This window comes from Podarcis raffonei, chromosome 4, assembly GCF_027172205.1.
Source record: "Podarcis raffonei isolate rPodRaf1 chromosome 4, rPodRaf1.pri, whole genome shotgun sequence".
Classification (NCBI taxonomy): domain Eukaryota; kingdom Metazoa; phylum Chordata; class Lepidosauria; order Squamata; family Lacertidae; genus Podarcis; species Podarcis raffonei.
In genome coordinates, this window is record NC_070605.1 from 78167689 (window position 1) to 78192404 (window position 24716).

The 24716-nt window shown below is 45.5% G+C and overlaps 1 protein-coding gene across 4 annotated transcripts in view; it reads right to left on the minus strand.

Annotated features, from left to right (window-relative positions):
- FHL2 (four and a half LIM domains 2) overlaps positions 1–21650 on the minus strand; it is a 34309-nt gene extending 12659 nt beyond the window's left edge. Inside the window, exon 1 of one of the 4 annotated variants that reach the window (XM_053384253.1) lies at positions 21461–21650. The gene's annotated coding sequence lies outside the window, so the exon portion shown is untranslated. Of the gene's footprint in view, positions 1–6087; positions 6194–9898; positions 10135–21460 lie in introns of those variants that run through there. The other 3 variants (XM_053384257.1, XM_053384254.1, XM_053384256.1) reach the window with 3 other exon arrangements.
- Between the last annotated feature and the right edge of the window lie 3066 nt (positions 21651–24716).

The following is a 24716-nucleotide window of genomic DNA, read 5'->3' on the forward strand; positions in this document are numbered from 1 at the left end:
TAAACAGGTACCGCTCTGGCGGGAAGGTAAACAGCATTTCCATGCACTGCTCTGGTTCGCCAGAAGCGTCTTAGTCATGCTGGCCACATGACCCGGAAGCTGTACGCCGGCTCCCTCAGCCAATAAAGCGAGATGAGCGCCGCAACCCCAGAGTCGGCCACGACTGGACCTAATGGTCAGGGGTCCCTTTACCTTTACCAATGTGTGGTTATTCCACCTAAGCCCTCAAAAGAGGTATATTAGGGTGACAGATCACCCAAAGGCATGCAATGATCTAAGCAGGTATAAACTCTCTGGTTCAAACAGATCACATTGTATGTACCCCTACCCTAGCCCTCAGTTTGGTCTCTCATGTCAAATTGTTAGTTTCCTTTATTTTAGGCAAATTGCTGAATCCATTGTAATGGTGCATAAACAAATAAGAAAAAGCCTGATGCATCTTCTTCCCAGAACTTAGTCTCCCTCATACTATTTATCATGCAAGCAGACATAGGCCCCATCTGCTCCATGGGTTCAAAGCATGATGCTGTGAAGTGTCAGTAGTCTTGAGGGGTGGTAAGAGTTGTTAGGAGACACCAGGGTGTTGACAGTTGTTAGGAGACCCCCCTATTCCCCTCATAGAGCTACAATTCTCAGTGTGGTTTAACAACCAATTCCTCTTCCCAGGGAACCTCTCAGTACAACCCTCACACAGCTACAAGTCCCAGAACCCCAAACAAACTACAGTTCCCAGGATTCTTTGGGGGGAATCACGTGCTTCAAATGAGCTTCAAATGAATAGTGTGGATGTGACAAGAAGTTATTTCCATGCCGCCATGTGAGGGTGCCAACTTGAATAAAATATTGGCGGATCCCAGGTGCACAAGTGATCACATGACATACTGCACACATAGCATTTGAATGACAATGCCCATCAACTTTGAGGGGGCCTCGGTCCCCTCAAATATTTTATGGGGAGTGCTGAAAGGACCTCGACCCCTAGGAGTTGTATGTGTTTGTGGTTTGTATTTGCATTGCTAATGTTGTTAAAATTGGCAGGAGGCTGGTTCACACCAGTAGAGGCGTTATGTCAGTGGAGCTGCCTCCATGTGGTTGGTTTTGAGAGGTTCCTTGCAGTGCTGAATGGTCAAGAGAACTGGTTTTTAAATGTGCAACAGGAAATGCAGATGAGATCTGTCTGTCTGTCTGCCTGTCTGTCTGTCTCTCTGATAGCAGCAGCCCACACATTTCAAGTGCGTTCAAGAGGACTTATTCCTGCCTGCAAATAATAACACATAGCATTTCTTGGACAGTGTCACCAATTGCAGATCACATGAGGGAGTGCTGGAAAAAAATCCTTGCACTCAAAGAGCAAAGGGTAGGCTAAAAAAGGGTAGGCAAAAAGCATAGGCTAGGCTAAACCTATGCTTGCTCTATATACACAGGGAGGTTTTGTCACATGGAAAAAAATCGAAATATATAATTCTTCCCTCCCACCTGCAGAAGCCAGTTCAGGAAGGTCCGTACTATAATTTCTGCAGGGTTGGATATGTTTTGATTCTGGAATCTTTCCGAACTAAACCCCAACTATTTTAACTATTGTGTGGGAATTTTTTTTGAAAACATAAATCGTGCTCTCGTTAGCATTATAGTAAAATATGAAAATATGCCCTCTCTGTATTCCTATAACAATCCCAGAAACATTATAACACACAAGGGAAATATAGAAATTCCATGGCAGCCGTACTCTTTTAATTTGCCTTGGAGAAAAAGCAGATCTTAAGCACACCACACACAAAGACACACTCTCTCTCTCTCTCTCACACACACACAATTTTCTCTGTTTTCTGCTGTATTAAGTAAGTAAGAAAGATATTGTTTACAGTCCCCAGAGAAGAAGGCTGGGTCCTAACCAAGCACATTTACTGAAGAGTACCCCCACTGAACATAATAAGACTTACCTCCAAGTAAACATGTCTATGATTACACTGTAATAACAGGGCACTCTTGAGTTTGACCCTTCATAATTCCCCTGAGGCAAGTATGGTACACTTATGCGAACTTCTGCACCGAAAAGCAGATTTAATAAAAGAAAAAGCTGTTGAAACCAGAGGCAAAAAGCTTCAGTAAAAATGATGACATGGAGTTTAGATGCCGACAATAAGTGACCACAGAACTTGAAGCAGGACAGGAGCTATGGGGGTCAGTCACCAATTCCCTCCTCCTTGCCAGGGCATTGATTTGAAAAGACAACTTGCTGCATGTAATTTGAGTCAGGGAATCAGGTGATGTCAGGTAATTTCCAGATGCTCATTCACCCTGATTTTTTTTGCACAAAGCTTGCAGGGAGGTTAGATGATGTTGGTTATTTATGTAGCATTCATACTGACCTGCTTGTGGGGAGGTTTTCTTTTTTAAAAAATATTCATACAATTTAAACCGCTTGATTGATGACATTGCATCATGCAAGTGTTATATCCCAGTTGCCAGCGCATCGTCTCACTGCTTCCCTTATCACAAGAGGTCCAATTCTGAGGGGAAATTTTTGAGGGGGAAACCCTCAAATTTCCCAGTATGGGATGGACTCTTGCCCCAACAAACCACCAGAAAGCTCCCAGCCCTGAGGCATTCCCTGAATTTGGTCAGGTTTGCTCTTCATTACGTTTGTCATCTCTGCCTGCACCTGCCTTCTCTAAGCATTTGTCTGCCTTTGGACCTCAGTGCCAGACAGGGCTTTTTTCCACCCGGAACTCACCACAACTCAGTTCTGGCAAATCTCAGGTGGGCGCCATTGCCATTCTAAGAGAACAAGGGAGGTGTTCATGGTGAGTTCCGGCACCTCTTTTTCTAGAAAAATAGCACTGGTGCCAGACATTGTCCAAACACCTTTCTTGTTGCGATACTCTCAAGGAAGTATCAGGCCAAAAAGGGAGATGTGTGAATTTCAGATGTACAGTGGTACCTCTGTTTAAGAACTTAATTCGTTCTGGAGGTCCGTTCTTAATCTAAAACAGTTCTTAACCTGAAGCACCACTTTAGCTAATGGGGCTTCCCGCTGCTGCCGCACCGCCACCACACAATTTCTGTTCTCATCCTGAAGCAAAGTTCTTACTATTTCTCGGTTAGCAGAGTCTGTAACCTGAAGCGTCTGTAACCAGAGGTACCACTGTATCATTGTGTTTTTAACTTAAATAGAAAGCAGGATTAGACTTGGAAAATGGGGAGGGGGCTTAACTCATACTACCAACACTGCATTGCTGAGGAAATTTTTCCCCATGTTGCCATTAGTCCTAGGAGTTAAACCACAGTCCCAGTAATGATCTCCCAGGTCCCTCTATTTAGGATTTTTTTTTTTTAAAGATCAGATATGTTGCAGTTGTGGCCTCATAGTTCATGAGACTGACAGACTAGTATACAATTCTATGCAGGAATGTAGTTTTTCTTCACAGTTATTTTGGGGTTTTGTTTTGTTTTACTGGTGTGAGCCTATTGTAAGGCATTCATGATTTGTGCTCAATGTACAACCCCCCCCTTTGTTTTCCTTCTTGAAAGAAAGGAAGATTTGTATCTGGAACATTTTGCAGACATAAATCCACGCAGGAAGAGGTGTTTGGAAAGGATTTTTGTTATTGTTTCAAAAGCTGTAAAGATTTACAAGGTCCTCTTTTTGTTACAGCCTAGCAAAACTGAACTACCGGGAGTAGCTCATTTTTCAGTCCCCTACCAGTTTGTTGGCACAAACATTGCCTCTCATTGCTTCGCGAGAACTTTATGTCCTCCTTCCAAGAACTCTAATCCATTTTCCGATCAAAGCTACAAATCCCTGCAAACAAGAATGGAATGAAGAGACTGGAAAATAAGAAAAGATGGTATGTGTGTGTTAGATGATGATAGATAGATAGATAGATAGATAGATGATAGATAGATAGATAGATAGATAGATAGATAGATAGAGAGAGAGAGAGAGAGATGATAGATAGATAGATGATAGATAGATAGATAGATAGATATAGATAGATAGATAGATAGATTGATAGATCGATCGATAGATAGATATAGATAGATGATAGATAGATAGACAGACAGACAGATGATAGATATAGATAGATAGATAGATGATAGATAGATAGATAGATAGATAGATAGATAGATAGATAGATAAATGATAGATAGATAGACAGACAGACAGACAGACAGACAGATGATAGATATGGATAGATAGATGATAGATAGATAGATAGATAGATAGATAGATAGATAGATAGATGATAGATAGATATGACAGATGATAGATGACAGATAGATAGATAGATAGCTGATTGCTATTGATCCATCTATCTGTAGAGTAGTTAGCAGAGTTACAAATGTTATTCACAATTTTCCATGTCACACTTTTGTGGGGGGGGGGTATAGACTTTATATATCTCTTCACTCCTCAGAACAGTCAGTACCCTAGAACCCCAACCCTGCATAATCCATCATATTTCCATCTCTAATTAGGAGCAATGAAACTAGGCTGCTTCAGCCAAAGTTCAGGTGGTTTGCCTATCTTGCCGCATAGTGTCATTTCTGGCTAGACGTGACTCTCAAAGGTCCTGGGTTCAAGAGAGGCCTTTCCCATCACTTGCTCTTCCGTCCTTTCAGCTAGAGATGTTGAGAATTGAACCTGGAGTTTTCTGCATGCAAGGAATTGGCTTCCCCCCTCTCGCAAGACGCACCCTGGGAAGTTGGAGGGTGCTTTGGGGCTCAGGTGGTTCTCATTATAAGGGGCAACTTTACACCTGATTCCAAAGCATCCAGGGATTTCAAAAGCATTTAGAACTGGGCCTGGAAACAGCTGCTTGTATTAAACCAGTGATAGGAAACCCTCTTCAGCTCAAGGGCCACATTTCCTTGGGTGCAACCATGCGGGGGCCACATGCCAAGGCTGTGTAGGACGAGAGGTCAAAAATGGGTGGCACCAGAGCTAAAAGGTGGACAAAGCAATGGATGTGGCTGTTTCCTTTGCATTGTGAGCTACGTGCCAAACATGCAAAAGCCAGAGGTATCTGCATGCACAACTCTTCATCCTCTACCCAGGCAAGCAAGAGGTCTTATCAAGGATGCAAAAGCTCTGGAGGAAGGTGCAGAGCTGTTCCAGTGAAGATTGTGACCTGGGCTGAGATTTGGGCCTGGGAGAATCCTGAAGGCTGACTGGGGAAAGCAAGAAGGTCTAATTTGGTACCCAGGCCTGAGGTTCCACATCCCTGTCTTAAAACATGTGCCATATTTTTCCGTGTATAAGACGCCCCCATGTATAAGATGGCCCCTATTTTTTTAAACCCAAAATTAAGAAATTAAGTTGTTTAGTTTTTTTGGGGGTGGGGTAGGTCACTTCTGCCAATCGCTCACCCGCCTGCCCGCCACCGCTGATCGCTTGCCGCAGCCACTGCCAATCACACACCTTGCCGCAGCTGCCAATCGCCTGCCTGCCTCACCACAGCCGCCAGCCACCTGCCCAATTACTGCAGCCACAGCCAATCGCCAGCAGGCCTTGCCACAGCCACCAATCACCCGCCCAATTACCACTGCCAATCTCCTGCTTGCTGCTGCCATTAACCACACGTCCCCCCTCTGCATTCACTATCCGTGTATAAGACGACACCCAATTTTTGCCTAATTTTTTTTAGCAAAAAGCATCGTCTTATACATGGAAAAATACGGTATCTTCCCTCTCCAACTTGATGGTTCTTTTTGCTGATCTAGAGTGCATCAAGAAAACAATGTGGTTCTGTTTACTTACACACACAAAAGATACAGGCTGCTCTTCAAAGAAAATTCTTTCCAAACCAGTTCACTGAAAATGCATGCAAGCAAACCATAATACAGTTTTTGAAAGCATACATTTCACAGCATGCTCAGCAGTATGAAATACTGCTAAAACCAGCACGAACCAACACAACCATGTAAAAAACCAAGGCACAGCCACAGGCTAGGCACTACAAGCAGAAGTAGATTCATGGGTCTTTAATGCTCCTTTGAAGGAATCAAAGGATGATGCCTGCCTAAGTTCAAGTGGGATAGAGTTCAATAACTGTGGGGACACCAAGAAGGCCCTGTTTCATTTACCTGTCATCCTAGTTGACTAGGCACTTAAACAGGGCCTCTGAAGTGGATCTTAAGACACAGACAGGTTGATTCAGGTACGGGTATTCTTTGAGGTAACCTTGTGTGAGGGTGAAGGACAAGCAAGGCCAATTGCTCATGCTTGCTTTGGCGTTCCCCCTTGCAGTTGACCTGATTGTAAAAAAATGGGTGGGTCAGAAAAGGAATATCAGTGGGAAGGTGAGTCAAAGGAGATGTTCTAGCATGTACTGTGGTGTCACAAAAGGCAGTCATTGGGAGGAACAGATATGATTGTTGGCCAGGAGTGAGACAGGACTGAGAATCTAAGGATGGATGAAAGGAATACAAGTCTTTAAACAGGTGGGAGGGAATCTCATTCAGGTGAGGCTTAAAGAGAAAAACCCAGATGGAGAAAAAGGGAATTGTGTTATGCAAAGGGGAAAAGGACCAGGCAGAAAATGCTGTGGGATGTGGGGGATTAACTTGATTTTTGTTTAATGAGCCAAGAAGAGAATCCTTGTGATGTGTAGGAACTTGACCTTTCATGAAACTGAGGGAACCAGCAGGTACAGGGATCCACAGTGTGTTCTGTGGCTTTCAAGGGATACTTTACAAAGTGTTCGGGGATTTAAAAGCATTTATCCAGATGCCATCTAGCCCCAAACAACAGCTGGGTGCTTTCATTTTGTCCTTGTTGAAGTTTCAGAACTACCTTCAAAAGCAGCCCCACATAAATTATATTGCATTAATCCAGACTAAGGGGATGCGGGTGGCGCTGTGGGTTAAACCACTGAGCCTCTTGGGCTTGCCAGTCAACAGGTTGGTGGTTCGGAACCCCACGACAGGTGAGCTCCCGTTGCTCAGTCCCTGCTCCTGCCAACCTAGCAGTTCAAAAGCACGTCAAAGTGCAAGTAGATAAATAGGTACCGCTCTGGCTACCTCCAAGACTGGTTCCTTAGGCAGGACTGGAGGCAATGTTACACGGGCCCAACCCAAACAACCAATCCTGAGGGATGCTATGGTCAATGGTATTGGAAATTTCTTTTGTGTCCAGATTAAAAGGAAAAGAAACCTTGGTTATAAGGATGTGAGAGGAATGCTCCCACTATTGCTGTATTTGGCCAGTCACCAACCAAAATTATTACACTGATGTGGAAGTTTTGCAGTTGTTATGCATGGCTTGGAAGATGTAAATCCTAACAGTTCAGTATCTTTTGCTATCTGTTAAACTGGAAAGTGTTGGTCAAGGAGTACAGTGTGTAACATCACCTAGATATTTGGCAAGTATTTGCTAAAATAACAGAAACTGGTTTACCAGAAAGACACAGAGAGAGAGATTAGATAGAGCTGGATAATTTACTGAAAGTGTTATTCTTATTTAAGAACAATCCACCCAATATGCCTACCCAGGTTTAATTGATAATTACGTGTGGGTCTAGTTGAAGCATGGTGTTTTCTTATCTATGCATTTGGGAAAACAGGGCAACAATGAGAAGAGGTTGGTGCACTTGCTTTTTGCTGCTGCTGCCCAGCCTTGTTGGTCAGGAAGGCTTTTAGAGAGGACTGAGGAACACTAGGCTCCTCTTTCCTCTTTCCTTACCTTACCTTCCTAAGAAAAGGAGTGGGGATCCAGGATATTGAACAGGGATGGGGAACCTATGGCCCTCCGGATGTGGGATTCTAGCTCCCATAAATCCTTGACCATTGATTTTGCAGCTGATGAGAGCAGTAGCCCCAAAATAGCCTCAGGTTCCCCATCGCTGCCATAGCAGTTTAGAGAGGCATTTGAGAAATGCCTATCCATACTCTTTCAGGAGGAAAGGACCTGTCAGCTATGCATGGCAGGAACACACAGGCAGCCCATTTTGAAAATTGCTACACCCTATTCTGCTGTCTCCATGAACTTTTGAGACTTGTGGGTGGTTCTGTAAGCCAACCAGAGTTTGTTTAGCCTTCAGTATGTGCTAGACCGCATTGGGCCATTTAATCATGGTCATGTTCAGAATGTGCATATACTCCAGCCTTTTCAATAGTTCAATCGTTTGCATAGTTTGTGTGCTTTTTCAAGGCTGTGGTTGTCCAGTTTGCCCTAACTTTTCTTTTACCTGGGTTCTACAATAGGTGGCTTAAAAGTGCAGGTGAACCAAAAGTCCCAAGCCTGAATGCACCATTGGATTGCTTCCGCATAGGAACTTGAAGTCCTTATTAGTATGTATAGATTCTAACCTTCCCAGTCTTGAAGTAAGACACCCTAAACAACAAAACAGACACTCTGTATACACCATTTTTGAAAGCATATCCTCTGATCATTTATTATATTACATTACATTTTGCTTAAGAGGAAACCTCCTTTTTAATGTACTAAGTAGCAGGTAATTGGCAGGAGATGTTACTTAGGGGCTACCTCTGCATGCAAAAACAGGCTCTGGCAAATTGAATGGATGAAACCAATGGTGGGTCCAGCAGTTAATCTGAGAAGGTAGCCCATCTGAGAAGGTAGCCCATCTAGGAGAAGGAAAGCTTCACATAAGGCTGAGAGGCGGGTCTTGTCGACTGGGCAGCCCTGGATCTCTATACACACTGCCCAGGCTTGCACCCCACAGAGGTCTCTTTGGTGCTGCTAACACAGCAGTTTGACTTCATCCATGGAGTCATTGTCTCTTGAGACTGACAGATGCCAACAACAACAAAGCCAGTTAGTTTTGAGTCCATATCACTGATATCAATGGAACTAAAGTGCCCCGGCAATTTATTCTTATGGAGTTAAATGGGACTTTAACTCTCTCTCTCTCTCTCTCTCTCTCTCTCTTTGGTTCTCCTGAATTCATCTTTTAAAAATTGCATTTCATGCATGACTCGCATGCAATTATAATACACTATTCATATGGCAACTGTTCAATCTAGAGTAAATCATCAGTTTGTTTTAACAACCTTCAGAAATTGTTTCATCTGGCAAGATGTTTTGAATCAAGGGTAAAGGTATTACGGTGGGAAATCGGAAGGGAGGAAGTGACCCATTAATACAGAAATATACACAAAGCCGCCTTGGAAGCCTGCTAAGTCAGAAAGAGGGGACGTGAATATTTATAATTGAATAAAAATGACAAGATACAAAAGTTGCTGCTGTCAACTCACATGCATTTTCTCAGTTACAAACATAGAAGAAGCATGTCAGGGATTAAACATTAAATAAACGAATGAAAGGAAGAAAAGAACCGTGTACCTTCCATTTAAATATCTTGAAACAATAGCCATGCACTTTAGAGGACTATCTGTCTTTTAGTTATTTTGTGTTTGTGCGTGAGAGAGAGAGACAGCAAAGAGGCAAGGCTACCTTTGTTTCCTCTGATTCTGCTACTGGAAAGAATTAATGAGGTCTTTTGTTGCTTTGGGAAGCAGGAAGTGTTCACAGAGGTGTAAAAGAAACCAATATCTGAACTCTCATTCATGAGCTTCCCCGGGGCTTATCCAGCATGTCATTGGGGAGTGAAAATTGTCGCGATGGGATCTGACACAATGCCGTACCTCCCTGCTCACATGTCACATTCAAACACCGAACATTCCCCCTGAAGACAACACCATTATTCTTACCCGACCTCTTTCTATAGCCCATATTTGCTAAAAAACAAAGGGCCAGCCCTGTCACCGTATATAACACAGACAGCTAGGGCTGTTGCTGCATTTGGGCAAACCATTGTTCTGTCTCAACATCACACCCTGATCTCCCCATCACACCCTTTGTTATTTATAGCAGATGCTCCAAAGGTTTATTGTTGGCTGTTGCAGGGAGGGACAAAAAGGGACGTCTACTTACAGGCAGGCAGTTAATGGTACCCTCTGGAGTTGGGTTGGGGAGTCACATCCATTAATAAATGGGCAACACAGTGACCTGCTGGCAGAGGAGAGGAGAGATGTACAGCTAGCCGGGGATTCCTCCAGTTCTGAGCAAGCGGCTCTTCTGATTTCTGCTCAGCCGTCTGTGTTGTGTGGAAACAGGCGTCTGCCTTCACAGCCTAGTGAAAAACCCCTGTGTATCATTTTACCATATAAGGAGACAAAAGCACTAGAGACACTCAGTCTTTGAGGCTCAGTGGGGCTGGCATTCGACACTATTCTAGGGAGCAGATCCTTCGCACCCCTAAATCCCCACACCCTCTTTTGTTGACTCTGCCCCTAGGTGTTCTTTTTATATGAAAAACAACAAAATAAGTGGGTTTTCCGCTCTCATACTTGCCCCCCATTTTTGGGGAGGTTTTGTTAAAAATAATCTCTGTTTTAAATTCAGCATCGCTTCTAAGCAATGCCAGCCAACTGAAACAATTGCCGCCCACACGAAGAAAAATGCATAAGCTTTTGAATCTTGCACAAGCAAGCACCCCGGCACACCTTTCCCCCCATTAATCTTGTGTGCCTCTTCGCCTGGTTAATGTCCTAAACAGGATTATGATGTTACCTGTTTGTTTCCCCTTGTATTGGCCATGCTGTAGATTAACCTATTGTTCAAGAGAGTCAGGGTGGCCAAAGGTCATAAGCAGGCTTCCTCAACCTCGGCCCTCCAAATGTTTTTGGCCTACAACTCCCACGATCCCTAGCTAGCAGGACCAGTGGTCAGGGATGATGGGAACTGTAGTCTCAAACCATCTGGAGGGCCGAGTTTGAGGAAGCCTGGTCATAAGTCTCAGCAACGTGTCTGGTGGGACTGAGGGCCAGTTCACGCTAGCCATTGATCCCCAAATAAGGATTTGACTACCAAGCCTCGCAACAAGCGAATTCTGGGCACTGAGTTCTGAGAATTGCCAACACCATCAAGAAACAGACATTTTTGGGTTTCGTTAGTGTTAAGTTGTGGGCGAACATATCAGACGACACAGCGATTCTTCCAAAGCAGTTCTTTATTTGTAAGCTGGAACAGAACTGAACTGAGGAGCTCAGTCAGCCTGCTTATATAGAGCTCCACTAGAATGCAACAGTAACCATTTTCTGTAACTAGCCAATCACTGAACGTCACTTTCGATCCTTCATTTGCATACAAACTATCCAATCACTGAATGTCACTTTCGATCCTTCATTTGCATAACTATCTACAGTATCCCCCTGCTGGCCCAGGATGAGAACTTCAGTACATAACAGTTAGGCAGTTCGTAAACAGCTCTTGACTGGAAAGCCAGTTTTGAATCATTTTAAACACACAGGGTTGAAGCACTGTTAGCGCACCTGAACACTGGTGTGCAGGCACATTAATGTCCTGTTCAAATTCTTTTTGAACTCCATTCCTTGAGTTGGCAGAGAGTGGCACAAGCTAAATGGGGAGTGTGTCAGGCGTTGATTGTTACAGAATTCAGGAGGCATTGCCTTCATTGAGTTTGTAATCATATAAAACCTTCCTTGGCCAGCCTGCTCATTTCCTCTTTCGCAGGAAAAAGAATCAGCCATTAACATAAATAATGGAAATGAGGCTCAAAGGTGAAAATCCTCATGATGAAATTACTTGCAGTTTAAATTTAGTGCCAAATGTAGAGCAGTGGGACTAATCTAAGAGTGAGAAAACCATATTACATCCAGACATACGTAATTTTGTTTAATCTCCAAGTGGAAGGGTGGCGGTGTGTGTGTGTGAACAGTTTTGTAAGTTTGCAAAAAAGGGAAGTGCACATAGCCCCCCAGTAATCATTGGTAGGCAAACTAAGGCCCGGGGGCCAGATCCGGCCCAATCGCCTTCTAAATCCGGCCCACGGACGGTCCAGGAATCAGCGTGTTTTTACATGAGTAGAATGTGTCCTTTTATTTAAAATGCATCTCTGGGTTATTTGTGGGGCCTGCCTTGTGTTTTTACATGAGTAGAATGTGTGCTTTTATTTAAAATGCATCTCTGGGTTATCTGTGGGACATAGGAATTCGTTCATTTTTCCCCCCTCCGAAATATAGTCCGGCCCCGCACAAGGTCTGAGGGACAGTGGACTGGCCCCCTGCTGAAAAAGTTTGCTGACCCCTGCGAGAAGTTTTGCAACTGTTCAAAAATGTTTTTTAAAAAAGGAAGAGAGAGAAACGTATAAATGCACATCACAGGGTGCCAAAAAAATAAAGCAGGCAGCCCAGCTAAAATAGAGTGTGTGGGGAAGATTGACAGGTAATCAATTATTTGACTTGCTAGGCTATGTGGCTGCCCCACAGATTGGAAGCCAGGAGGAAATCAGGCTTGCGCTGCAGGTGAGAAAACTTGCTGTGATTTCTCCTTACATTTTATATATGTTTCCCAGCCCAAGAGACAGTGATTGCTAGAAAAGTTGGAGGATGCAGGATGTTGACTTCGGCCATGCAAAACTAATGAAACGAAGTCTGTTTCATAATGGGGCCCTGTTCTCAAGCATAACGTGACCAGAGGCAGATTTAGGAGAGCACGGCCGGATCGGTCACACTGGGGGCGGAGTCTCAGGGGGAACCCCTATCAACGCTGGAACTATGCTTTGAAATGGAGTGAGGGAGGCAGAGGGGTCCTGAATTTTGGCATCACACAGAGTACCACTGAAATTCAAGAACCCAAGATCTGCGATTGACACCGTCCAAATAGAACGTGACACAGTAGAATGTGGGGGTGGGGGGCTTGGACCCCCATCCTGAAAACATTTTGAACAGCCTTTGATCAGAGAGGTGGGATATGCACAGGTAAGGAGGTATAGGGGAGAAATCTGCCGCAGCCAAACTCAAGCATGGCTTTGCCACAGGTTGCACATCTGCCTTGTGTGAGTTTGCACAGTTTGCACTTCTGCCTTTCGCATAGATTCTGATGGCTTTTGCTAATACCATATATTTTTTTAGATATACAAAAAGTCAGCTAACTTTACAATGCCATTAACTAAGTGAGGTCAGTTTCAATGTCGGTTGCATTTTGCTTCCGTTAACTTGTCTGGGTGTCTCCTGCACTGGTACTTTGGCAAATCTCAATCAGCGGGAGAGCCAAGCCACCATGCAAACGAATATAGTGGTGTAGCATGGGTTGCTGGCAGCTGGGGCAAGGCAAGTATCCATGGCACTGTCTGCTGATAGGCTGGATTGAAGGGGCAATAGCTTGGCGACCTACCCAAGTGGCAGCCAACGTGCCCCATGAGTGTCAAGCACAGTGGAGAGCAGGATGGGGTATTGGTTGGGAGTGTGTATCTTTCTAAAGCTGGGCAATAGGGGCAGTACAGGATTCCTTTTGGTGTACTGGCCTCCCCGCTGCACCAAGGATTCCCTGTCCGAGCTGCTTCAGGTCATGGCGGATTTTCTCCTGGAGACACCTAGTTTGGTTGTCCTAGGGGATTTTAACATCCATGCCGACACGACCTTACAAGGGGCTGCTCGGGACTTCGTGGAAAGCATAGCCCAACTCATAGTCATGGACATGCCTTAGACCTGGTGTTCACCTCTAGTGACGTGGGTGATCTGACACTAAGTAAAAGTGAAACAAAAGAAGTGCCATGGTCAGATCACTACCTGGTGCAACTGGACTTTTCCGCGACCGTTCCCCTCTGCAGGGAGGTGGGACCAATTCGGATGGTCCGCCCCCGCCACTTAATGGATCCAAATGGTTTCCAGAGAGTGGTAGGGGATGCTTTATCCCATGTTGATGGCCTTTCAGCTGATTCCCTGGTGGCCCGTTGGAATGCGGAGTTAACCAGGGCTATCGACTGTCTGGCTCCGAAGCGCCCTCTCCGATTGCATGGAGCCCGGACAGCCCCGTGGTTTTCTTCGGAGCTGAGGGCGATGAAACAATCGCTGAGACGGCTAGAGCGTCGGTGGCAGAAAACTCACTCTGAATCTGACCGGACACAGGTTAGAGCTCAACGTCGAGCCTACCAAGTGGCAATAGCAACGGTGAAGAAGACTTTCTTCACCGCCTCTATTGCATCTGCAGAAAATAGTAGCAGGAGACTCTTTCAGGTGGTTCGCAATTTAATGGAACCACCTTTACCACCGGGGCCTTGTAAAGACCCCAAGATCTCCTGCAACGATTTTGCAAAGTTTTTTGCAGATAAAATCACTCATATTCGGAAGGAGCTAGACACCACCGTGGTAGCAGGGCTGGGGCGGGAGAGTGCTAGAGCTCTGTCTGGTCAAGTTGCATGGAATCAATTTCGATCCGTTACCCCCGAGGATGTGGACAGGCTGCTTGGACGCATGAAACCAACCACCTGTCTCCTTGATCCTTGCCCATCCTGGCTAATAAAAGCAAGCCGGGAAGGGCTGGGCGATGGGCTCTGCGGGGTGGTGAATGCTTCCCTCTGTGAGGGAACATTCCCAGATCTGCTGAAAGAGGCGGTCATTAAACCGCTTCTTAAAAAACCATCTTTAGACCCAGCCAGTATGGCCAACTATCGCCCAGTCTCAAATCTGCCATTCTTGGGCAAGGTGATTGAGCGGGTGGTTGCTGAACAACTCCAGGCACGCCTGGAGGATGCGGACCATTTGGATCCCTTCCAGTCGGGATTCAGGCCTCATCATGGTACTGAAACTGCCTTGGTCACACTGGTTGATGATCTCCGGCGAGCTAGGGAGAAAGGTGAGAGTTGTTTCCTAGTTCTGCTGGATCTCTCAGCGGCCTTTGATACAATCGACCATAACATCCTTCTGGACTGGGAGGGGCTGGGAGCTGCGGGAACTGTTATACAGTGGTTTCGCTCCTTCCTCCTGGGCCGTGTTCAGAAAGTGGTGGTGGGGGATGAGTGTTCAGACCCCTGGGCCCTCACTTGTGGGGTGCCTCAGGGTTCCGTCCTCTCCCCCCATGCTTTTTAACATCTATATGAAGCCGCTGGGAGAGATCATCAGGGGGTTTGGACTGGGTGTCCATCAATATGCAGATGATATCCAGCTCTACCTCTCTTTCAAATCAGAACCAGTGAAGGCGGTGAAGGTCCTGTGTGAGTGCCTCGAGGCGGTTGGAGGATGGATGGCGGCTAATGGATTGAAGTTGAATCCTGACAAGACAGAAGTACTGTTTTTGGGGGACAGGGAACGGGCTGGTGTGGAGGACTCCCTGGTCCTGAATAGGGTAACTGTGCCCCTGAAGGACCAGGTGCACAGCCTGGGAGTCATTTTGGACTCACAGCTGTCCATGGAGGTGCAGGTCAATTCTGTATCCAGGGCAGCTGTCTACCAACTCCACCTGGTAAGCAGGCTGAGACCCTACCTGCCCGCGGACTGTCTCGCCAGAGTGGTGCATGCTCTAGTTATCTCCCGCTTGGACTACTGCAATGCGCTCTATGTGGGGCTACCTTTGAAGGTGACTCGGAAACTACAACTAATCCAGAATGCGGCAGCTAGACTGGTGACTGGGGGCGGCCGCCAAGACCACATAACACCGGTCTTGAAAGACCTACATTGGCTCCCAGTACGTTTCCAAGCACAATTCAAAGTGCTGGTGTTGACCTTTAAAGCCCTAAACGGCCTCGGCCCAGTATACCTGAAGGAGTGTCTCCACCCCCATCGTTCTGCCCGGACACTGAGCTCCAGCGCCGAGGGCCTTCTGGCGGTTCCCTCATTGCGAGAAGCAAACCTAAAGGGAACCAGGCAGAGGGCCTTCTCGGTAGTGGCGCCCACCCTGTGGAACGCCCTCCCACCAGATGTCAAAGCGATAAATAACTACCTGACATTCAGAAGACATCTTAAGGCAGCCCTGTTCAGGGAAGTTTTTAATCTGTGATATTTTAGTGTATTTTTGGTTTCTATGGAAGCCGCCTAGAGTGGCTGGGGAAACCCAGCCAGATGGGCGGGGTACAAATAATAAATTATTATTATTATTATTATTATTATTATTATTATTATTATTATTATTCAGTCTGAAATAATCACTAAATGTCACAGTGTAATCCACAGAGCTTTGGGAGCACACAGCAGGCAGACACGGACTGGATCAGTGGCAAGGACAGCATGAAGATCTATCTAGTTTCCCTGTGGCAGACCCAAACAGCAAATCTCCAGATTCCCACTTGAGAGTGGGAGAGAAAGATCTTGGAGAAAGGCTGCATATTTTGCATTGCTTGACACCTTAAGGCAGGGCTGGTGACCCTGTAGCTTTCAAGAGGTTGTGGACATCAGGCCCAGCCAGTTAAAGTTCAGGGATGCTAGGTGTTTGGGGTCCAGTGGCATCAGGAGGGCCACAGGTCTCTCAGTCCTTTTTAAAGGTAAAGGTAAAGGGACCCCTGACCGTTAGGTCCAGTTACGGCCGACTCTGGGGTTGCGGCGCTCATCTCGCTTTACTGGCCGAGGGAGCTGGTGTACAGCTTCCGGGTCACATGGCCAGCATGACTAAGCCGCTTCTAGCAAAACCAGAGCAGCACACGGAAACACTCTTTACCTTCCCGCCAGAGCGGTACCTAATTATCTACTTGCACTTTGACGTGCTTTTGAACTGCTAGGTTGGCAGGGACTGAGCAATGAGAGCTCACCCCATCGCGGGGATTCAAACTGCCGACCTTCTGATCGGCAAGTCCTAGGCTCTGTGGTTTAGACCACAGCGCCACCTGCGTCCCATTTTTTACCATAGACCGGCTTTGTAATGCTGCAGAAGGAACACACTTTTCACCTATTCGCTTTTCTCACTCCCTTTCTTAAGGTTCAGCTTGTGGATAGCTTACTACACTGAACCACTCAGAAACACATTCTTTTAGGACTCAGACTCGGGACTTGTTGATTCGAATGTCTCCAAAATTTCAACTAAATGCAAGTTCCTCTGAGATAATGGCTCTGTGAAGAAGAAGAAAAATGTTTATTCTAGCCTTGAAACAAACACCAAAAAACACGGAGAAAATAAGTGCTGTACCCCCACACTGGTCAAACTATGAGTGGTGTGGGGAAAACATCTCAAAATCTTCCACTTTCTTTAAAAATAGCAACTGTGCAGCATTTTTTCCACTGTGGCATGTGTTTAAGAGCATTTCGGGTCAAGAAGGAGGAGAAATAACTATGATGTTTTGATTCAAGAGGCTGGAAAGAAGCAATGATGACCTCAAAATGAAGCAGGCAGCACCATGGGTTGGATCCAGACCTAGTATCTCTGACAGCCACCTGCTGGGCCTCATCCAGCAGAGGCATCTGGAGAAGGTCCACAGAAGATGACCTTGAGATCCAGGTAGGTATATAGGAGTAGGCAGGGAAGGGGCAGTTCCGCTGTTCAAAGGAAAAAGTAAAAAATAAAGAAATCCTGGACACATGGAAGTCCTCAGGTTGGGTGCGAGGGCTCTCCCTAGCAATGTGTCCTTTGGTTTACTCTCTCCTACATCTCTGGGTCTCCCAGGTAGGCTTACCTGCTGAGGGATGGGCAGTAATAGCAGTGGTGTAATCTGCAGCAGGCTACTTGCAGATTGAGCTGCCTGGTACGGGGAAACCAAGGTTATTGACAGTGTGGTTCTCTGCGGGTATCACAGCAGCTGCCCAAGGGTTCCAGATGTTGGCGCTGGCCCTGTCCTTAAAGGTAAAGGGACCCCTGACTATTAGGTCCAGTCGTGGCCAACTCTGGGCTTGCGACGCTCATCTCGCTTTATTGGCCAAGGGAGCAGGCGTACAGCTTCTGGGTCATGCGGCCAGCATGACTAAGCCACTTCTGGCGAACCAGAGCAGCGCACAGAAATGCCGTTTACCTTCCCGCCAGAGTGGTACCTATTTATCTACTTGCACTTTGACGTGCTTTTGAACTGCTAGGTTGGCAGGAGCAGGGACCAAGCAACGGGAGCTCACCCTGTTGTGGGGATTTGAACCACTGACCTTCTGATCGGCAAGTCCTAGGCTCTGTGGTTTAACCCACAGCGCCACCCGTGTGGCTGGGCTCAGATGTTTGGGATTTTCCCAGTTATGAAGAGGAGGAGGAGGAGTTTGGACTTGATATCCCACCTTTCACTCCCCTTAAGGAGTCTCAAAGTGGCTAACAATCTCCTTTCCCCCACAACAAACACTCTATTAGGTGAGTGAGGCTGAGAGACTTCAGAGAAGCGTGACTAGCCCAAGGTCACCCAGCAGCTGTATGTGGAGGAGCGGGGAATCAAACCTGGTTCACCAGATTACGAGTCCACTGCTCTTAACCACTACACCACACTGGCTTAGGGTGAACTTATATTAGGCAAGGTGCACATTCAATGGCAAGTGTCTTTATTCCCTTTATACACCATCTATTCCCTACCATGAGAGTCACACACTCACATAAATAGTGCAAAAGCAGTAATTTAAACCTCATGGGAGATGAACACTGTCTATGCCTCCTAGATAACACTGCAGATTATGGTTGCTGCACTGTTTTCTGCAGCAAATGCCATTGTAAAATATATTATGTATTATGTACATGTCTCCCAAACCAGGTTTTCCAAATGCATGCATGCGCAAGCAGATTTGACTTTCATATGTTATGTATTTGCCGGTGTGATATTGGTGTAACAAATGTAACATGTCGTGCCACACCGCCGTAAGATTTTCCTGAAATGCAGCTATCTGATCCTAGGGCCACTTGGAGTTTAGTAGCAGAAAAAGCAGCACATACATAAATCACTATTATAATCATAGTATTATTGAGAAAAAGCAGCTATCTCCATTCATACTCAATTTATAAAATCCATAAACCATGAAACCTTCTCAGCTAGGTTTCACTCAGCTAATCAGCACTGCCTGGCTTACTGATGCGGTCAAACTGGGTGCTAGATTTATTGCACGATAACTCAGCTTAAAGGAAGTCTGCAGACAGAACTGTCTGTGTAATAATCATTCCTCTTATTTAAAAAATGAATGGATGTTATTTAAAACACACACAGCCACAACTCTTTATACTGGCAACGCGCTTTTTGGTCAGGCTTAGCAAGGTAATTCTTACGAAGAAATCAATAAAATAAAAATTGCCTTGCACATAGAAAACAAGCACTCTCAGGAGGAGAGTTGGGGCAAAGCCATTCTGCCTGGCAAGCTACTTTTCTACGCACAAGCCAAATTCACAACAATGGAATTCGGGTTAGATATGAGGCCAGGATCAGATGCAGGTGTCTTATTTTTCACAGGTGTGTATTTTATTTATTTAGTTAATTCCCATAGGTTAGCATGGGCTTAACCAAGGGGGTGCAGGGGCAGGGAAGCTGCCCCCCTTAAATCAAATAAATAAATATGCTTAACTAACTGACCAAATGCATTGCTGATAACTCAGTTCTGCCCCCCCCCAACATAATGCCTGCCCCCCCCCAATAAATCCTGGCTATGCCCATGTTGTTTAGTGGAAGCATATTTTCCTTTTTATTAAAATCAATAGTAGATCAGGACACAACCTAATCAAATAAAGCAATATAGGATCAACAACTACGGGTGAAATTATATGTAGAAATTAGGCTGGTTATATTTTGATCCATTATAATGCACACATATATTTTTTTGGGTGGGTGGGAGGGAGATCTGATTTAACCTTGATGCCTAGAACTGGGATAACACAGGTTTCCTCACTCAGAAGTTCTTGGTCCCAGAACTACAATGCACACTGCAAGCAAAAACAATTACTGTATTAATTTACACAGCCTGCAAATACCAGTACAATCACTCTAACTTCCCCCATGCAAACATCATTTGCAGACAAAACGTAGCACTCCCTTGAGATCACTTTAAAAGCAATTCAGGGTGATGAACACTTTACAGTGCATGTTTCGGCAGCTGTTAATGCTATTTTGCACAATCATTATGATGAAGTATTCTCCTGTCACAAGTCACACACAGTTTAGTTGGGTTTTTTTTTAAAGTCTCCTTTAGCACAGCTTCTATTACCTCTAATGCAAAGCTGTTTAAATATATTATCAGGTTCGTTCTCCAAAGCCATCAGGAAGCAAGAGGAAGGAAAAAAATTCAGAAGGCTATGCATATACTAAGGGTATGCTACCTTTTCATTTTCCAATGTCCATACATTCCACTGCAATGGGAAAACTGAAACTAATGAAAGGGCATTTCACCTAGAATACTATTCTGTCTCCTATGCACTCAGGGGAAGAACTTGATTCTAAGTTTACTCAGTATGCAGAAAGTCCAAATAGGTTCAAGGGGATAGACTCCCCCCAAAAGTATTCAAAGAATAGTAGCTGAAAATACTACATGGTACATGTGAGGATTCTAATGTTCTACAAAAGTATACAGTTTGCTAAAAGTGGGGCATCCCTTATTTTCAGATGTATTTTATTTTGCGAAAACCACCCATCCTGGCTCAAAGAAGACGGAACAGAACTTTGGCTTCCTTTTGTAAGCTGCTTTGAAAAACAATGCGGGTGGCGCTGTGGTCTAAACCACAGAGCCTAGGGCTTGCCAATCGGAAGGTCGGAGGTTCGAATCCCCGCGATGGGGTGAGCTCCCGTTGCTCGGTCCCTGCTCCTGCCAACCTAGAAGTTGGAAAGCACATCCAAGTGCAAGTAGATAAATAGGGACCGCTCTGGCTGGAAGGTAAACGGCGTTTCCGTGCGCTGCTCTGGTTCGCCAGAAGTGGCTTAGTCATGCTGGCCACATGACCCGGAAGCTGTACGCCGGCTCCCTCGGCCAGTAAAGCAAGATGAGCGCCGCAACCCCAGAGTCGTTCACGACTGGACCTAACTGTCAGGGGTACCTTTACCTTTACCTTGAAAAACAAACTTTTTGAAAATTGGGATAGAAATAATGGAAACCCACACCCACCCATACAGTATGTATATAATTATACTGGGTAACCTCATTTGCCTGGCAAATTAGTCTGTGATTGGTGATGAAGCTGATGTCTTTCAACACACTGAAGTAAATTAAATTAGAGTAACAGAGATGGGTGAATATGTCGATTTCAGTTTCACTCTGTTTCTCATTTTGCTAATTCTAAATTCAGTCCTCCACTTTTTTTGCAGCAATCTGCATTTTTTTCCTTTAAAAAGAATAACAAAGAAAAGTCGCTAGCACAAGTTGCTACTAATATGCACATTTCTATTCACAGTTTTGGGACACATGACATGGCAGGAGAACCGCCCTGAAAAAAATCAGGTAAGTGTGAATTTCAAAGGACGTCTCATTTCTCACATTGTTTAATGCAATGTGAATTTAGGCAGGTTTGGCTTTAAATGTGAACTGAGTCGAATTTGTCAGTTCCTTTACACATGCAGCAAAAACATGATGAGGCATGAACCGCAACTGAGATAGCTCTTGTCGTCCCACAGCAACACGAAAGCAAGCAAAGTTCATCAGAGGGGAATCAGGCCAACAGGCTATCTGGCTTCTGTCTGCGAGAAGCAACTAAAACATCTTGTGCACGCTGGTGTTCCTTAGGGTTCGAAAGAAAAATATACCAAGATTCCCTTAAGCCCCGTTCTCCTTGTAGCAGCAAGATTGAAGGGTAGCTGGAAAAGATATGTAGACATGCTCTTGTTACTCTTACCTTGCTGAACGGTGCCTGCGTGTCCCAGTCAGCGAATGAGGAGACAAAAGGCCGGTACTGAGGCTTATTCCTTTATTGGATTACCCAAACTATGTATTTAGCAATTAGACTGTCAAGAGTTCGTTTGCCAGATGAGCTATAAATACAATATCTCCAAAGAAGCAGCCGTCCTGGGAGATAAGAGCCAACAGCATCTCTGCGAAGGGCTTGCCTTTTAAGGAATCGCCGTGAACAGGAGCACAGGTCTGCCGCGGAAAGGATGGCCTTGGTCCCAGTTAGAGCAGCCCTACAGTTTCTTTCCCAGAGGCAGCCACGCTTGTATCTCTGCATATATGGACAGTTGTACAAACAATGAGTCCCGAGGCAGTTTAAAGACTGTCCGATTTATTGCCGCATAAGCTTTTATGAACTGCTTCATCAGGCGCATGATCTAGTTTGTAATGTGCTATATAGTTTATCTACAAAGGGTCAAACGAGATGTGAGGTTGTCTGGGCACCCGGTACTTGGGATTCTTTTCTTCTTTTTTAAACCTAGCTGTAGCTGATCCAGATCAGGGCAATGGTGCAAAGGGAGGAGATATTAATCCTTACCCCTGCTGTTTCCAGCAAAATAAAAATCTCCCAAGCTGCTGTTTACTCGCTAAGCTGCCATGTGCTACAAATAGCATCTCTAGGAGGGATTTTTCAGCAGCCAAAGGGTTAAAAAATACCTTCCTCCATGCCTTGGACCCCATTTGGATTGGGGGGCCCTGTAGCTGCTATGAGGTTAAAAGACAAAGAAGAGTCTTGTGCTCTACCAAAGCCACTCCACGTCCTTGTGGGGCGGTGTTGCGGACAGACCATGTGGTCTCCCACACCCAGCAGTGGTGTGGCTAAGCCCTGCATCATGGGGGACTTCCTGCCGCGTCACAGCCCCCAGCCAACCAATATGGTTGGCCGGCGGGCGTGGCTTAGCGAATCTAAGCAGCTGCGCGGCCAGGAAGATTCCCTTCTTGTTTCCTGCTTCCGCGGCTCTCCCGCCCTCCCGCCCTCTTTTAAGTGTTCATCATCTTGGCCTTGCTATGGACCTTGATTGGTCGCCTAGTTGAAGGGGTCTGGTAGGAATTTTCCCACTTGGCTTGGCAAATTGGCACCAGCCATTTGGTTTTCGCCTACCTCGTAGCAATCATCATAACTTTTGTAAGGTTTGGCAGTTAGGCATTGGTAAAGCCTGGTTGAGAGGAGGGGAGGTTGTGGCCATTGATGTTAGAATTCCTGCTCCATGACTGCAGTCATGGGATTTTTGTCTATCACATGACTGTATGTTTTGACTCCACAGAGTGGGAAGTGACGGAGACAGGATGTTTGTGTTACTGTGTTCCGTAAAGTGGGACTATTGTCCTTTGTTCTTTTTCTCTTTGCTGTCTGATGCTAGAGAAAGAGGGAGCCACGTTGCAGTGCTCCGTGTGTGTTTACATGTAAATAAAGTAGATTAGCCAAAATGCTGAGTTGCTGAGGTCTGTTACGCAAACTGCGAAGACTCTGCGGATCCCTAAGTGTGCCGATGTCTGTTGGCATCAGTCCCTGTGATGTTTGGGCAGAAGAAAGCTTTTGAAGCTCCCAAACAATAGACGAAGAGGGAGAGAACATGCCAGTCGGGCATGTGTCTCTGCCAGGGTCCTACTTGAGAGTAGGACGAGCTCCTGACAACCACCTGCCCCTCCAATTTAAGGCTATTCCATTAAAGGGATCTGGGTGTGTGGATCTTGTCCAAAGCCCAGGTAGGAGCTAGGGCCATGCCACGACCCCATCAGGGACCCTGGGGGAGCTCTTAGTTGATGTACATCAACAGGGCTACCCCTGTTGGTGGTTGACCCTTACTGGACTACCTGCATGGCGGGCAGGAGTCAGATATAGTCGGTTCAATTCCAATGCCCAAGCCAATACCACTCACATTCTGTAACCAATAAAGTTGTGGCCTTTATTTGCTCATTAACCTAAAATACTGTGTCCAGGTGTTCGACATAAGAGGGAGGCTCGGGGTCTTGACACGTAAATAAGCTATACTGGGGTCAATCAGATAGAACAAAATTGCTTCTTTCTCTGTGGGTACTGATCCTTTCTAATTGGTCAACAAAAATAATTAGGGCCTCAACAGGCTGGCCATGTGTCCTGTTTGACTGTCCTTTACCTGAAGAGCTATCATGGTACATTCCTTTGCTCCTCCTTTGGAATGAGCTATTGGGTCCAACTCTGCTCTATAGGTAATTATCTACTCTTTATTTCAGGTGGGGGGCAGTGATGCATCAGTGGCTACCCAGAATCTATTTCTGAACTTCAAAATATTATTAATCATGGAAAGGACCTGATTCCAGAAACTTTGTGTACTCTTACATGACCACAAGTAACTAAAAGAATCACCTTTCTCCTGCCACATTCCCAGCACAGTGCATTACAATTCTTATTGATGGCCTAGCGTGTTAAACGGCATTGTGCAATTAACTGATAGCAATTCTCTCTTAAACCTGGGGAAAATATTCAGCTGTCTGTTTTCTCCTAAATGTGTTTCTACGTTTATATTGATAAGCCAAGGTTGCTTTTTCATTTGTGCAAATATCTGGCGGTCCACTTTCTTCTGAGTCTAATAATATCGGGTGTCCATCAGATAATGAGTCGCTAGGCTCATTTAAGGCAATCCTTTCCAAATGGAAATGTGCCCACAGCCCTGATCTCCTTAACCAGTTAGGTGAAAAGTTAAGCACTTTGAAAGCTGCAATCCGAGGCACAATTTGTTGGGGGAAAGTCCCAGCAAAATCATTGGGGGGCTTGCTTCCAAGACACTCCAAAGATTCACGAATAGCCCTCGAAATCTAGTCCAGATGAGTAATGAGGATGCATTGGTAAGGCCAACAGGAACTGCAAGCAAAGTAGACAGGAAGTGCAGTTCTTCCTGGTTACCACTAGGTGGCAGTGTCCAACAGGGTGAAATATGGGTACGCTTGGTTATCAATTAACACATGAGATGTAGGGCCATACTAGAAGTGACAATGGCAGCTGGATGCTTTCCATGTGTTGTCTTTTCGCACATCTGCCCCATCCATATATAAAGTGGGGGTGGGGGTGGCGGGGGGAGAGAGACATCACTTCTCCTCCTGTGTTTTCCCTTCCATCAGTTTTGTGGTCCAAGCTCTTCCCCTTTTCCCAATTCAAATAGTGGGAAAGAACTGGAGATCAGGGATGGGGAATACATTTGATCCAGTTCACATTGCTATGCACA